The sequence below is a fragment of the Pteropus medius genome, unplaced genomic scaffold (genome assembly GCF_902729225.1).
Source record: "Pteropus medius unplaced genomic scaffold, Ma_sr-lr_union100, whole genome shotgun sequence".
NCBI lineage: Eukaryota > Metazoa > Chordata > Mammalia > Chiroptera > Pteropodidae > Pteropus > Pteropus medius.
Genome location: NW_024355008.1, coordinates 5,566,459 through 5,583,197, shown reverse-complemented (window position 1 = coordinate 5,583,197; position 16,739 = coordinate 5,566,459). Strand labels below are relative to the sequence as shown.

Sequence of the window (16,739 nt, the reverse complement as noted above, 5' to 3'; positions counted from 1 at the left end):
GGACATGTGTTGTCAAAGATGTGGAAGAAAGGGAACCCCTATTCACTATTGGTGGAAATGGAAATTGGTGCAGCCATTATGATAAACAGGATAGAGGCTCTCAAAAATTAAAAATAGAACTATCATATGATCCAGCAATCATACTTCTACCACTTCTAGGTATATATCCAAAGGAAATAAAATCACTATATTGAAGGAATATTTATGTTCTCATGATCACTGAAGCATTATTCACAGTAGCCAAGACATACAAACCATCTAGGTGTCTGTCAATGAATGAATGAATAAAGACATACAATCACACAAACACACACACCATGAATGTTATTTTCCCTTAAAAAGAAGGAAATCCTTTCATTTACGACAACATGGATGAACCCAGGCATTATGCTGAGTGAAATAAGCTAGACACAGAAAGACAAACACTACATGATCTCACTTATAGGTGGAATCCAAAAAACAAAGTAGCCAAATTTACAGAAACAGAGAGAAGAACAGTAGTTGCCAGGGTTTGCGGGGGGAGGGCAATGGGGAAACATTGGTCAAAGGGAACAAACCTTCACTTATAAGTTCTGAAGACCTAATGTATAATATGGTGACTGTAATTAATAATAATGTATTTTATACTTGAAATTTGCTGAGAGTAGATCTCAAGGTTCTCAACTCCCTTACACACACACACACACACACACACACACACACACACACACACACAAAACAGGTAACTATGTGAGGCGATAAATATGTAAATTTGCTTGAATGTGGTAATCATTTCATAATGTATATACACATCAAAACATTGCACTGTATACTTTAAATATATACAATTTTTATCTGTCAAAAATACCCTAATAAAGCTCAAAAAGTACTAGCTATTATATCTCTCTGGCTTTTATTTAGTGGAATAAAAGATTATGTGTCAGATGTTGCAGGAGCAGAGGACAGATTGATGAATAGATTGGTGAAGGCTTTACTCAAAAAGGACATTTATATTAATCTTCACAAATGAGGACTTCTTCAAGTGAAAAGAAGAATGAAGGAAACTGCACGCAGAAGAAAGGCTGGGAGCAAACGGCATGATCTTGTCTAGCCAGTATGCCTGGCATTTAGGGCATGTGAGAGGCCATGGCAGGAAGTACCCTGGGATGGGAATTTTGCAGGTGATACTTTGAAAGCCCTTAGATAATAGCTGAAAGAATTTGGACTTTGTCCTATAAGTAGTGTGGAGGCAATAAAAGGATTTTTGGTGCATTTTAAATATGGCAGTGAGGTGGTCAGATTTCTGCTATTGAAGATTATCTTCAGCAGTAGTGGGGAGGATAACCAGTGGGACAAAGAACTAGGGGAAGGTAACCCTGTTAGAAAGCTAAAATGTTTATAAAATCATGCAACCGTAGTGAAATAAGACTTGGGAATGGAGAAGGGGAAGCACAGTGAAGAGGAGACACTTTCAAAGTGGAATCGACGTGAGTTTCAGTAAGTGTGCTGCATCATGCAACCACAAAGTTTCCATTTCGCAGCATAGCTGAGTATCTACTCATGTGAAGAATAGCTAACATTTAGTCTCTTCGGAAGCACATCATGCACTATGTGTGAAATCACACACTCGTTAGGCAAATAAGAAAGCTGCCATTTTGTGTTAGCTCTTTGGAAAAGCTTGAGACTAAATAAGCAGAATAGTCCAAAGCAAATATTAACTCTGGTGGTGTTAGGTGCCTAGATTTCTAAATGTAAATTGTTAATGTAACGTGCATTTTGACTTTAACACATGCAAGCCTTTTTCAGTAAACACTACAAAAGAGAAAAGTCCAAAGCTGAAACTCAAATAATCCTAAATAAATTGCTTTTTTTATTTTTCAGGCTTTATGCTTACCAATTAGAGCTTTGATAAAGAAACCACAAAAATGAAACGTAAAAGAAAAAGACCTACAATATTGTGCTTCTCAGTCACCACTATTTTTTTTTTCTTTTTTAGAGCAGTTTCTGAATTCTTTTGGGACTCTAGAATGTTTCTGAAAGCACTGATGAGTGGATTAAGGACCCCATGCAAAGATCTGATATAAAATACAAAGCCATTGTGCTATCATTGTTGAAACATTCCAATTCCCCAGTGACAGTGTGACCAAAGATAGCTGCCAAGGACTGTAGCTGCTAACTTCAGTTACTAGTGAATTTCAGTTTTGACTTGATGCACAATGCCTCTCCTATACAGGAAGAGAGTGGAAGATATTACTTATATATCTTTCAAATATCTCTTTCAAAAGTTGCTGGTCACCGGGAGTTAGCAGCTTCTGGTGTTCTTGTCTTTCTTTCCCCACTGTACAAAAGAATAATTGAGCAATCTATGCTCTGGTCTACTGGGAAGTCAATCCATTCCACTAACCTGCACCTGCCTGGCTAATGGCCTTTCTCCTACTCACCAATCAGTTGCTTTTGTGTGCTCCCCTTAAATGCCCCGACTCTTGGAAATGATTTCCAAAATTATGGCCTCAAGCCCCAAGGATCACGGACTGTCATGTCTGCCAGCTCTTCATTATTAAAATGTCTGCCATTGATGTTATGCAGTAGATGATAACATATCTTTATTAAAAATTCAGCATATCAGTTCTATAACTCACAGTTGAAAGAATACTGGCATAGGAGTCCAGAGACCTGAGTTCTTGTCTCATCTTTACCTCTAGATCTTTGTAACCTTGCTTTCCGGGGCCTCAGTTTATTCATGGATAATATAACATAAAACGAGGCTTAAATATTCTAGGATTCACATTCTCCAATACGAGAAAAGCGTAGAGTTAATATTCAACTGAGATTTGAAGCCATATTACGTTTGTGTCTGGGTTGCAAAAAGCTTAAAAAAAAGAGAATGTCATATTTCCTATTTTCATTTTACAACTTAATTTGCTGTTGGAGGTTCCAATGAATATTTTAGTAATTTGACATTGAACAAACTTTGGTTTGGGTTTCTAAATCTATATCAATTGATAAGTATTTTTAGATGTAACTTGAGATCTTTTTAGATTGTTTACCACTATAATTTAAGAATTATTAAAAAACAATTTATTACATTGCTTCAGTATGTAATACATTTTGAGTATTGGCATGTACAATGTTTTAGATCTCTCCAATAGTACTATCATAATAACAGCATCAATTTAGAAACAATGTTGCAAAAAATTCTGAACCAAGCCGAGAATCATTTTGTTTAAATAAGAAATGTAATGAATTAATATTATTTTACCTTAATTACTTTCATTATGGATAATAAAAAATTAACATTTCAAAATTAGAGTAATAGTTCATGTATTCAAGGTTATTCAGATGTAATTTTCTAGGTAATTGAAATCTAACCCCTTATGTATCACATAGATTTTAAAATTTTAATTCTTTTAGGTAGAAACATTTGTACTACGTTGCATACTCTCCTGACTTCAGATCAAATCATGTAATTATAGCTAACATTTTACAGTGTTTAAAAATGCACCTTCCAACTACATCATTTCTTAAACCAAATATTATTCAGACTATAAAAAAATTTTTCTGTAATAACTCAGTTATTTCTATAAGCCCATACTATGCTATAACTCAGTGAGGATCTTGGGAACTATTGAGGTGATTAAACCTATTTGCCAGCCTGTTAAACAGCTCTACCCCAACAGACTTTTGAAATTTCTGTGTTTTGTTTGAAAGATTTATCTTTTGTCTCACTCTTCCTGCCAGTTGTCACTCTTGCTAATGCAAACAGCTCACGTTTGCACAGTACTTCAGAGCCTACAGATCACTTTCCAGATATTGCTCCATTTTATGATTGCCTCAGAAGTCCCTTTCCAATTTGCCACCAAAGTGCCAGGCCTTTGAAAGCAACATAATCAAACTTAAAAAAGCCTTCTATTTAAAAAGTAAACAGTCTCTGAGTGAGGGTCCCAATGAGTTTCCTTAAGAAGAAGGTTTAATTTATGGACACGAGCATTTATTTTGGCTGCTCAGAACCTTTGTGTTTCCCGTGGGTTCTTGGATGGGCCGCAAATGATCGAGGTTGGCAGATAAAAAGCCTCTGGCTCTATGAACTATTTCTGCGATTCTGCTTTTATAAGGAAATGTCTAATGATTGAGAGACATCGTACATTAGAATGTGAAATAATCTTAGAGATGATTTACTGCAGGCCACTCATCATATAACTGAGGAGGCTGAGAACAAGAGAATTTTTAGTACTGAAGGCAGAACTGACTTAAGGAAACAACTTTTCTGACTCTCAATCAATGTGCTCTTTATTAACACCACACCATGCATTTTTTTTTTCTAAATCACCTTGGTCTTTTTAAAATCATAAGTTTTGGGGAGTTTGGTACAAATGATAGGAATAAAATAATATATTTTCAAGTGTAGGTATTACGATATGCAATGAAACATGTAATAGAACAGTTGCCTTTCTCACTGTTAAATTGTAAATATTCTATCAGTATTTTCTCCATAGTTTCTAAAGTTAGAGAGGAAACATTTTAAGAGAGATAGATTTTTTTTTTAAATGTCATGATAACCCACCACACATAGAACCTATATCTTAAAGATACAGAACTCTAAAACAAGAGGGAAAAAAAAAAGGCAAGAGGGAAGGAGGTAATGAAGGAGGAAGTAAGAGGAGGGAAGGAAGGAAGGAAGAAAGGAAGGAAAGAAGGAAGGAAGGAAGGAAGGAAGGAAGGAAGGAAGGAGAACATGGAGAAAAATTATTCATTCTTTGCATATTAATATTAAGGGAGTATGGCAATTTTTGGGTTTCAGTAGTTTTCTCCCATCCTAATATAAACTATAATTAGTTTGTGATTTCAATTGCAGCTTTTTAACAGCAGATCAACGGTGGCTAAATTGGTCACTTCTAAGTGATGGTGTGACTGAAAAACTTATTACTATTCCCCCTGAGTATTTCACTGTCAACTAACCAACATGATTAACACCAAATGTTTTGGTGTTCAAGTGAGTGACAGCTTTGACTTGATATTTAATTCTTTGTAGGTGCTGAAATAGGAAGAAAAGAGTTGCCTATTACAATTTTTAGTTCATTCTCTTGTTGGTCAAATGACCACACTGGAAAAGAAGGAAAACAGAACAAGGACCTTGTGATTGTGATATTTCATTTTAATAAACATTTATAATGAAATAAAAGTAGTCTAAATATCTCATTTTAGAAAAGTCTGATTTTTAGCTCTTTATTAGTAACAACTTTGCACCATATTTATACATAAATGACAATGACAAAGTGAAATGTAATTTTTCCCTCTTGGTTAGAAGAAGTTAGCTTGAATATTTGCAGATTTGTTCTCATGACATATTCATGATGATTCACACCTTTGCCATTGGGAGAATTCTGGAGAAAAAATTCTACTGTCAACTAATGTCAAAACTGTGCTGGTAAATAACATCTAAGAAATAAATTGGGAGATTTTAATCGATATGAATCTTCAACAAAACCTGTAATGAGGACCCTGAACAGACTGTGTGAGAGACGTTACTTTGGTAAAGTAGCTTGAAATGAAAAAAGCTAGCTGATATTATATGAATTTAAAGTGATGGTATCATTAGTACAGCAATTCTAAAAATCTAATTTTAAAAAGTAATTCTTGGACATTGTTCCATAGTGTAGCAGTTAGCACGTCTGCTTTACACGTAGAAGGTCCTGCGTTCGTGCCCCAGTGGATCCATGGTCCGTGGTCTATGGCCATGCCACCCTGAACAAGCCCAATGTCTGATCTCGGAAGCTAAGCGGGGTTGGGCCTGGTTAATACTTGGATGGGAGACCACCTAGGAAGACCAGGTGTTGTAGGCATTAATAATAATAATAATAATAATAATAATAATAACAACAACAACAACAACAACAACTAATTCTTCCTGGGGATTGTTACAATTAAATGGAGGTGGAATAGTGAAGAACGTAGATGAGAGGGGAGCCATGTTTAAACTTCGATCATTTTGAGTAAGTTGTTCTCTCTAGAAATCACATTGGCTTTTCTCTAGACGATCATGAGGAAATGTTTTTGGTTCTGCTTGCCATCCCTGCTAATGTGTGCCTTACTTAATCATTTGTGTTTAAACTTGATTGGCCCATTACATCAAATAGCCACCTCTCCACCCCCAGTAGATTTTAATCAATGAACAACAATTAATTAGTATGTAGAAGGATAGACATGAACTAACTTACAGATCATATTTTTAAGGCAAAATTTTTTTCTTTTCTTTAGCAAGATGGGATTAAAAGATTTTTTTGTGCATCGTTGAAAATTAAATCCACATTGAAGTTATGTGAGATTTCTGGCTGGGAACTTGGGAAATTAATACATCACACCTTATCACTGGGCCCATTTTCTAAACTGACAATATTATACCATGAAGAAAAATTCACATAAATTCCATATTCTTTTATGGTATAAATAACATTCTGGTTTGATTTTTTTTTTTTTTTTGTCTTAACTGATAATTTACTTATCAATTTTTGGTCTTCTCTTACCTAAAGTCATTTATTCTTAGAGAGATGAAATATATGCACATTTTAAATTATTTTCTAGCTCTTGGATAGTGAAGATATAAGATCTCCACTCTACATGGCTTTGAAAATTCTACTTTGCTTGGATTTTACAGTAATTTAAACAGCATTTCAATTCAGCTGGTATATGAACTCAGAAGTAATTTCATGACATTTATAGTATTTAGATTATTGCCATTCATTTGCCTACAGAAAGGTGAGATATGTTGTACTCTTCCCACTGCTTAACATATACATCATTTGACCATGTATCAACACAATTAAGAAAACTCTGAAAAACATGGTATTTATATAACATTGGAGAAATTGTTTCACTTTATTTTAAAGCAGTTTGTGATGGAACTGTATGGGAAGAAGATAGTAAAAGCATTGTACTATAACCCATACTGTATTCTTGTAAACAAGAGTAATACAATAGGGATTTAGCAAGGGGTCATTTAAATTGTTAAACTAAAATGTTTATATCTGAACTTTTGTTTCACTACTGGATCACTCTGTGCCTCTGAAAGCTATTCCTTTGGAGAGATTTACTCACATCCTTCAAAGCCAGTTGCATCTCTTGCAGAGCGGAGCTCCAAGAACAGAACTTTGAGGTATAATAGAAAGTGAAATATCCCTAAAATATTCATTAATAGAACAAAGTTAATATGTTATGTCACATTGAGCAGATGACAGCAAGATGGATAAATGCATATTACACTAAGTAACAGATAGATAATTAAAACGCATACATACACACAAACACACACATATGACAGCAGGCTGACAAACAACATGATGGTAACAAGATTATCAAATTTAAGACAAATCACATTGTGATTCTTTTTCTCTATTTAGTATTGAGACCTAAGTCCTAAATTTCTTAGAATAGTATTCGCAAATTTAATCTTTAGTAAACTTCTCAGTTATGCTGAATTTTCACATTTTATTTTGAGTAGAAAGTAAAGAATAGTGAGGCAAAATATTTTAGAGTGGGGAAAAAAGTCCTGAGGTTGAGTATTCTGTTCTGGTTTGAACCCTAGCACCATGACTTCCTAGCTGTCTAATCTTGAATATATTTTTTAACCTCTCTACTTCACAAACTGAATAATAGGAATAACTGTACCCATTTTTCAGCATGAAATAGATAATGAATGTAGGACATTAATCACTCAGACTCGTGGTAGGTCCTTCACAAAGAATAGTCCAATCTCCCCGTTCGGTTAGACCCAAGGAAATTCTGTTTGGAAACATACCAGTTCAGTGACCATATCTTCTAAATGAAAAATTGGGACAGTCTCCAACAATAATTGCATTTATGGTGACAGGAGGACAAAAATATTTGAAACTGGAAATGTCACTGAAAGACCCTGATCAGTGCTTATCACGCTGTGAGGAATGTAGAGAACAGGAGAGCATCTAAGCACATTCATTTTTAGAGGAATTTTATTTAATAACCTTTGGTGTTTTCACCAAAGGAAAAAAAAGGAGGCTAACTAGAGACTAGAGCACAATACATGTTCAGAAAGTCATTTTCTCTGAAAAAGATACCTAGATACCTGCATTGTACATTTCATATTACAATGTACGGTGACCAATTCTGATATATTATATATAATTTCAAATATAATGACAAAGAGAACTTGAAGCTCCTTATCATCTGGAATGGATGGGGAACGCTTTTCTTCTTTCTCTACCTACTCTTTCTATTTAGTGCCTAGAGGGAAATCATTTCTTATCTTCAATATATTCTGACTTTTTAAAGTCCCCCTTTCCTAGTGAGGACGATTCATTGTTTAAAGAAGATAAACAGGAAATACTCTCGTAGTTTTCTGGGGTTGGGAGAGAAGTACACGTGATTTGAATTCTTTTCCTTAAAGGATACTATAAAACTTTATTTTCTTCATTGCTTCAATCCAAAATAGAGTAGAAGAGTTGTTTCCTTAGCTACTAAGAATAGTTAGAAAGAGGTAATAGGGTAAACGAGATGAGAAAAATCTATTCAATTTATTTCATATTTGAGGGCTAATCTTTACTATACTTCTAATTGCTCCTCATTTCTTTCTTCTACTTCTGTCACACACACACACACACACACACACACACTTTTATTTACACTTTTATTTAATTGGACACCCAGAATATCTAACCTACTGAGCAAGCTGAAAAGTAATCTTTTCAGAAAAAACCTCATTATTAATACATTTCCTCCGACTTTACCTACAGATAGTCTTATCTACTTTAGTCACTCTGTTCTATTAATGTGTTTAACACCAACAATGTTGAAAGACCTTGTAAAGAGTGTCAAAACCTTGTAGAGAATGGTGAATGAGAAAGCATGCAGAGTGATGTCTGTGGTGACCTGTATGCCAAATCTAATAAAACTGAAGACAATGAGGAGATATAAAATATATATTCCTCTCCAGTGACTGAGGAGAACAGAAAGCTTTTTAAAAACTTGTTTGGTGATAGTGTCTAAAGTACTAACTTTTTGTCTCTTTTTCTTCTATCTTTATCCCATCTTTCTCCTTTTCTTTGAACACATAAAATAAGAAGTAAAGCTCTTTGTAAATTCTTGGAACAGAATTGACTTCTTTTGAAAGGCTACCAATCCATTTTAAATGGTGTTAAGACAATAATGTAAAATATTATACAATGACAATATACTAGCAGCATTACACTTCTATATCAACTAAAATCATTGGCTATAAAATTATTCACCTGATTTTTAATTTTAAATATAGTCCTCTATATGACAAACATTATTTAATGTTCAGAAAGTACAATGTATTATTGGAATTTGTTGTTTATGTTTCGCAGTGTTTCACATGTAGAAAACCTTTTCTGATTGTATTTATCTTTTCATAGATTCTCTTATGTTTTTCTGATAGAAAAAAAATTGAGTGTTTTCAAATCCATATATTTTTAAAAGGGTTAAATTAAAGCTATCAGCATTTTTGCTATGCATTTTAAAATTTACAGTAGCCAAGATATGGAAGCAACCTAAATGCCCATCAACTGACAATTGGATAAAGAAGTTATGGTTCATATATACAGTGGAATATTACTCCAATCATTAAAAAAATGAAATCCTACCATTTGCAACAATATAGATGGACCTAGAGCTTATTATGCTGAGTGAAATAAGTCAAAGAAAGATAAATACCACCTGATTTCACTTATATTTGGAATCTAAGGAACAAAAAGGACAAACTAATCAAAAACTGACTCATAAATATAGAGGACAATCTGGTGACGACCAGACGGGAGGGGGTTTGGGGGGCTGAGAGAATGGGATGAAAGGTTAAAGAAGTACAAATTAATAGTTTATACATGGTCATGGGGATGGGGAGCACGGCATAGAGAATGCAGTTAGCATCAAGGTAATATCTATGTGGAGAGCCAGAGGAAAGAACAATTAGGGAGATTGTTTTATAAACTATATAAATGTCTAACCAAGTACTGCATACTTAAAACTAATAATAAAATAAAAATTAAAAATAAATTAATAAAATTTTAAAAATAAACATCATGAATAGAGGTATTTAGGTTTTGAGAGCAGTCAATTGTTGAAAGTTTAAGAAAAAGCAAGAGAGAGAAAACATAAATAGTTTAGTTTTCATTTATAAAAAGTTTATATGCATTGTTTAACTTAAAACACATTCTGTAATTCTATGATTTTCAATGCCCTTAATTCTTCCTTTATCTTTAGGTAGAACCATCAAGATATTCTCAGTTAATCATTTATTTGCAGCAAAAGGTAGTCAATGACACTTTAATCTTGCTTGCCAATTTTAGACATAAACTGATTCTGAGTGCTTGCTGTGTAAAATGTATTCCACCCAGCTGGCATACTTTGAGCACAATCTTAGGTTCTTCATACAAAAATAAATTCTTATTCATGTTGCTTTTCTCTTTTTTAAAGGTTTGGTGCCTCACTCTTCCCATGCCTGAGTTTGTCTGTCACTTTTATTGGAACCAGGACTCTGTCTTTCACAGATTCTCTATATTCATCTTTGTATTTTTTCTCCCTCCATTGATCGAAACAAGTTTCACCCTGTTCATTTTCCTCCTCTTCACACCAAAATGGCCTTCTTGTACTGCAGTTCATATCAAAAAGGATTCTGCTTACTGAGATTGAGATACTGCTAGCTCCTAAGCTTCAAGGGTTTGCAGCCCCAAAAAGGAACCAAAGAACTCAATTATTTTCTAGTCACTCTAGCTTTCTGACGTAGAATGCCGAGTCAGGTGCAGTGGCAAAGAGACCTCGTAGCTCTCACGAGCTCATCACCTCAGATCATTCAGACACGAAAGAAGTGGTGTTATTTTGGTGAAGAGATTATGAAACATTAGAAGCTCCGAGGCAAAAAATCTTTCCTAATCCTAATGAGTAAAGAGAGAGGTAGGAAAAGCGTTTGAAAGAAGGAGAAAAGAAGGATTCATGCACCAAAGAGAAGAGAGGCATCTGGGTGTAATGAAGAATAAGAGAGAAGATAAATAGATGGGGTCATCATAAGGATAAAGAAAAAGCATTTTTGCCTGGCAAATTGGCATCGACATTCTTTTTCAGAGGGATCAAACCTTTTTCACCTTCTTTTTAGGTAAATGAGTTGTTGCTTAGGCTGAAAAAAGAAAAAAGAATGAAAAAAATAGGAAGGAAGGAAGGAAGGAAGGAAGGAAGGAAGGAAGGAAGGAAGGAAGGGAAGAAGGAAGGAAGGAAGGAAGGAAGGAAGGAAAGACAGAAACATTGCATCTATCTTTTTCTCACTGAATCAAGAGAGCTTTAAAGGACTCATGCAATTAGCTGGGCCCACCTGGGTATGCCTGCATAATCCTCCACCTCAATGTTCTTAACCTTAATCACATCTGCAAAATCCCTTTTACATGAAAAGTACCATATTCGTGGGCTCTGGGAATAGAATGTGGACATTTTTGGGGGAAGGCATTATTCTGCTTACCACTGCCTGGTCCAACAGAACGTGCTCCATAAGCATTACTATTTCATTGGCATAAGTATAGTTACATACCTATAGACTTATAATTTAGGTGTTATTTAGTGACTTTAATCTGCAAAACACATCTACATTGTTTTTTTTCTCTAATGAGGAATCAGAGATGAAGTGATTTGAAAGGATTTGCATAAGGCCATCCAGCCAGTCATGCTGACTTTGTACAATTCGTTGTTCCTAACTCGACACAGTGTTTCTCCCATATTATAGTGCTGAGAATATTAATCTGAAATGTATACTTAATATTTATACCTCTTTAAAGCTTAATTTGTATAGAATCTCAAAAATATCAAGCTAAATTACTTAATTTGCATAACCAAAACCATAAAAATATCAAAACAATAATTTTTCTACTTTACATGGAAATGTTCTTAAAATGTATTAGAAAGAATGCTAATAATTGCTAAACTTCATTGAAGTCAAGTTAGAATTTAGATTTAGAAATGATGAGTTTTTAGAGCTAAAATATTATATCTCTACACCTACATTTTTTCTTTGCCTGCTTTTTCTTACATTTTCTTTCCTTTCTTAATTTTTTCCCATAGTTATGCATGAATATGCTTGCTCAATAGAATAAACACCTTAAAAAAGAATAATTTATTTCATTTCTAACATATGATAGCATTATATCACTCATTTATTATTCTGTTTTTCTTCTACAAGATTCCATGTTATTCAGATAAACCACCCACCAAAATTGTTTGAAATATGCTGAGTTATACTTTGAAAATATCATGCCCGTAAACCCTGCCAGAAGGAAATAATCACAGACTCATGGTATCTTAAAAATGTAATAGCTAATAGTTCTATTTTGGTTAGATAAATACTTTATATAAATAAAGGCAAGCAAACCTATGTTTCTATTTTTAACATATTTAAATCAAATTACAATAAGGTGTTTGATAGCTATATCTCTTATTCTTTCAACAAATTTATAAACATCTCCATTTTTTAGTTGTTCCTCCAGGTAAACTTCTCAAATCTAGATATCTGATGAATAGCAGTATTGAGCTTACTTACATAATGAGAGAAACATTGGTAGAAAGGTTCTATCAGTATCTAAATAAACCATTCCTAATTATTATTCCTTTTTGTAACTTCTGCTTCTTTTATCTTTAGGATCTCATGGAAAGAGGTTACTTCATTAACAGAATAACTGGGATTGTCTGACCAAAAGCCTATTTAGCAATGAATTTAGCTATTTGAAATATGCATAGGTGATAGAATTTCTGGCTTACATGTAACTGATAAATGGAAAGTATATTTTTCCACAATGTTCCGGCCATGTTCAATATATCTTCTCATAGTAGTATTATATCCCTTAGTATACAAGTGTCCTGAGTGTAAACACAAGTGTATATGATATTCAAAGTATGTATTATTCTGTTACAATTTTTGTGTGTGTGTGTGGAGAATTCTTCCTATTAATTTGTATTCAAATTACAGGTTAATATTAGGAAGAAAGTGTAGAGATTGGAAGTTTATTTTTCATTTATGGGAACCCACGAAGATTCAAAGATAATGGCTATTCAAAAAGCTTAGTGTCAAGAACATTCAAGATTTAATGAGTTCAATTCAATAAACAATGAAGAAGGAAACAGTCCTCTAATGAAGAAGAAAATAGAAGTATATTTTTAACTTTACATGAAGAGAACATTTTGAAACCACAATCCTAAACTCTAATCTATATCTTACTTTCTTCTCAACCATTCCTCCCAAACAGAAAGAGAAAGATCTTAATCTTAAGTAACAGAAAATATTCAGGAAATAAAGAATCACAGCACATAAGTATGTACTTAAGAAAGAACAATACTTTTTCAAAGGTACTACAGGCTAAGCGGATTCAGTATCACAAAGTAAACCTGAACAGATATCATTATTTACCAGATTCTTTCGTTAAGTGTTAAAATAATTTTATCCCATATGGTCACTTGACATCACTCTTCTAGTATAAGTCATCAACTTATACTAGAAGAGTTATACTAGAATGTTTGTGAAAGGGTAGGGTTAGAAGAGGCTCAAACATTTGGTATTTAGAAAATGTGGGATAAAAAAACAAAAAACAAAAACTTGCCTACAATGCCTAAACATGGAAGACACTTGCAACCTAGAAACTCTCTATAAAGAAAATCTTTAAGAGAGAGGCCACTTGCAGCCCACGGTACAATATATTTTCAGCCTCGCTTCTTCAAACTCCTTAGTTACTTTGCTAGGGAAGCACAGGATCTTAAAATGTATGTTGGAATCAGATCTGAGTGGTAGAGACTGATAGCAGCAGCACTAATTTCACTTCTAAAGTGTTATTGACACAATGACTGGAATGTGAAAAATAACACAGGTGAAAATCATTAAACGGTGACCTGGCTGAGTGAGTTCAAGTGATGTATGGGAAAAAAAATCCAGATAAATTTTTTTACAGTGATTAGTCTTTTCTCTATGCCACCATAGTCTTCAGAGATTGTAGTTTATATTCAGTCTAATAAAATAGATTGAATTATGCCTAAGGAAGTATAAATGTATATTTACACTGACACCTCTTTCATATATTTTTTTCCTGGGAATGAACTGCTCTGGATGAGAAAATTTTCAAGATAACTAAAATATATCCATTTAATTAAAAATTATATTAACAAAATATGTTCTGACATTTTGGGTGGCAATTTTTCTAAAACACATTGAACACTCCACTGATTTATCCATCAAACATGGTAATGCCTTGAGCATGCATAATCGATCCTATTTTTGATGATATGAGAGTCATAACTATTGTCCTGTATTCAAGAGGATGGATCTCCTAGGAGGCACTATGTTGTTTGAGTGTGTTGGACCACCCACTAAAATGTCTTCTGAATTGCTGTGTTTTTCTAGGTTCTGATTCTTCAAACTCCTTCATCACTGTCAACCATCATTTCTTTAATATGTCTAGTTTAATGATTTTCCATTGCTCTCCTTTCTACCTACTAATCTATCTTCCACTGAAATGAATGAAATCATTAAAGGGAATCAGACATCTGAGATTTAAAATCCAGCAGTCTTAATTTTTCACATAAGAACCTAAATCAGTAGATTCTTAATATTTTTTTTCCCCATTACCTAAGTTCTGGCAGTATTTTTCTCTTCTTTGCTTAAGAAAAGATAAAAGCTAGTTCTGGATGAATAGGACTATAAAAATTGCCAAAAGTCTGATTTATGAACAAATATAGTATACATGGATTTGCTTTTTTTTCCTTAAACAATCAGAATATAACATGTACTTGGATGTGAAAAAAAAGGTACTTATTGATATCACATGAGAGTGTTAGGAATAAAAAGCTCAGCATCATCCCACACCCAACACTGACTGAATCAGAATTTTAACAATATCCTCACATGCTCTTTATAGACATTAAATTTGAAATGCACTGATTTATAACACAATACTCTCCAACAAAAGGCCCTCCAATGATAGACTGTCATTACTACCACCTGAAAATTAAGAATTTTCTTTTTTTTCAATAGTTTTTATTTTTTGAATTAGTTGACATACAATATTATATTAGTTTCAGGTATACAACATAATGACTAAACATTTATATAACTTATGAAGTAATCATCCCGACAAATCTAGTACTCATTTGATATCACACATAGTTATTACAATATTGACTATATTCCCTATGCTATACTTTATATCTCCATGATTATTTTCTAACTACCAATTTGTACTCCTTAACCCTTTCCACTTTTTTAACCATCTCCCTAAGCACCCTCCCAACTGGCAACTATCAAAATATTCTCTACATCTATGAATTTGTTTCTGTTTTGCTCGTTCATTTATTTTGTTTTTTAGATTCCACATATAAGTGAAATCATTTGGTATTTGTTTATCTCTGTCTGACTTACTTCACTTAACATAATATCCTATAAGTCCATCCATATGGACTTAAGTAATGCCGCGATGAACATACAGATGCACATGTCTTTTCAAATTAGTGTTTTTTGTTTCTTCAGATACATATTCAGAAGTGGGATTACTGAGTCCTTCTTTGTCTCTTGTTTTAAAGTCTATTTTGTCTGGTATACGTATTGCTATCCCAGTTTTTTTATTTGTTTCCAACTGCATGAATTATTTTTTTCCATCCCTTTACTTTCAGTCTGTGTGTGTCTTTTGATTTGAAATGAGTGTCTTATAAACAGATATGTAAGGGTCTTGTTTTCTTATTCATTCAGCCACCCTATATTTTGATTGAAGCATTTAACTCATTTACATTAAAATAATTGTTGATAGATATGTAGTTATTGCCATTTCATTATTCATATTTTTAACCTTTTCTTCTTCTTAAAGAAGTTCCTTTAACATTTCTTGTAATACTGGTTTGGTGTTGGTGAACTTTAACTTCTTGTCTGGGAAGCTCTTTGTCCTTCAATTCTAAATGATAGCTTTGCTAGGTAGAGTAATCTTGGTTGGAAGTACTTGCTTTTCATCACTTTGAATGTTTTGTGCCAGTCCTTTTTGGCCTGCAAAGTTTTGCTGAGAAATCAGCTGACAATCTTATGGGAGCTCCCTTGTGGTTAACTAGATCCTTTGCTCTTGCTACTTTTAAGATTCTCTCTTTGTCTTTAATCCTTGGCATTTTTATTATGTTATGTCTTGGCGTGGGTCTCTTTGGGTTCATTTTGTTTGAAATTCTCTGCACTTCCTGGGCTTGTATGTCTATTTCCTTCAACAGGGGAAGGAAATTTTCTATCATCTTTCTTCAAATAAGTTTTCAATTCCCTGCCCTCTCTCTCTCTTCTCCTTCTGATTCTCCTATGATATGAATGTTGTTCGCTTGATGTTGTCCCAGAGGCCTCTTAAACTATCCTCATTTTATTTGGATTCATTTTTCATTTTGCTGTTTTGATTGGGTGTGTTCTGCTACCTTATCTTCCAAATTGCTGATTTGATCCTCTGCTTCATCTAATCTATTGTTGATTCCCTTTAATGTAGTCTTCATTTCAGTTATTGTATTCTTCATTTCTGACTTTTTTTTTTAATGTTTTTGATTTTGAATTTTATGCTTCTCATCTTTTTGTTGAAGTTCTCACTGAGATCACTGAGCATTCTTATAACCAGTATTTTAAACTCTGCATCTGGTAGATTGGTTGTCTCCATTTTGTTTAGTTCTTTTTCTGGAACTTTGTTATGTTCTTTCATTTGGGACATGTTTCTTTGTCTCCCTATTTCGGCTGCCTC

The 16,739-nt window shown here is 33.6% G+C and overlaps 1 protein-coding gene and 1 pseudogene across 2 annotated transcripts in view; one reads left to right on the top strand and one right to left on the bottom strand.

The window, feature by feature from the left end:
- The window catches only part of ALCAM (activated leukocyte cell adhesion molecule), a 181,308-nt gene that overhangs the window by 66,487 nt on the left and 98,082 nt on the right, over positions 1 to 16,739 (bottom strand). The window lies entirely within an intron of this gene.
- Positions 5,704 to 5,819, top strand: LOC120598196 (uncharacterized; annotated as a pseudogene).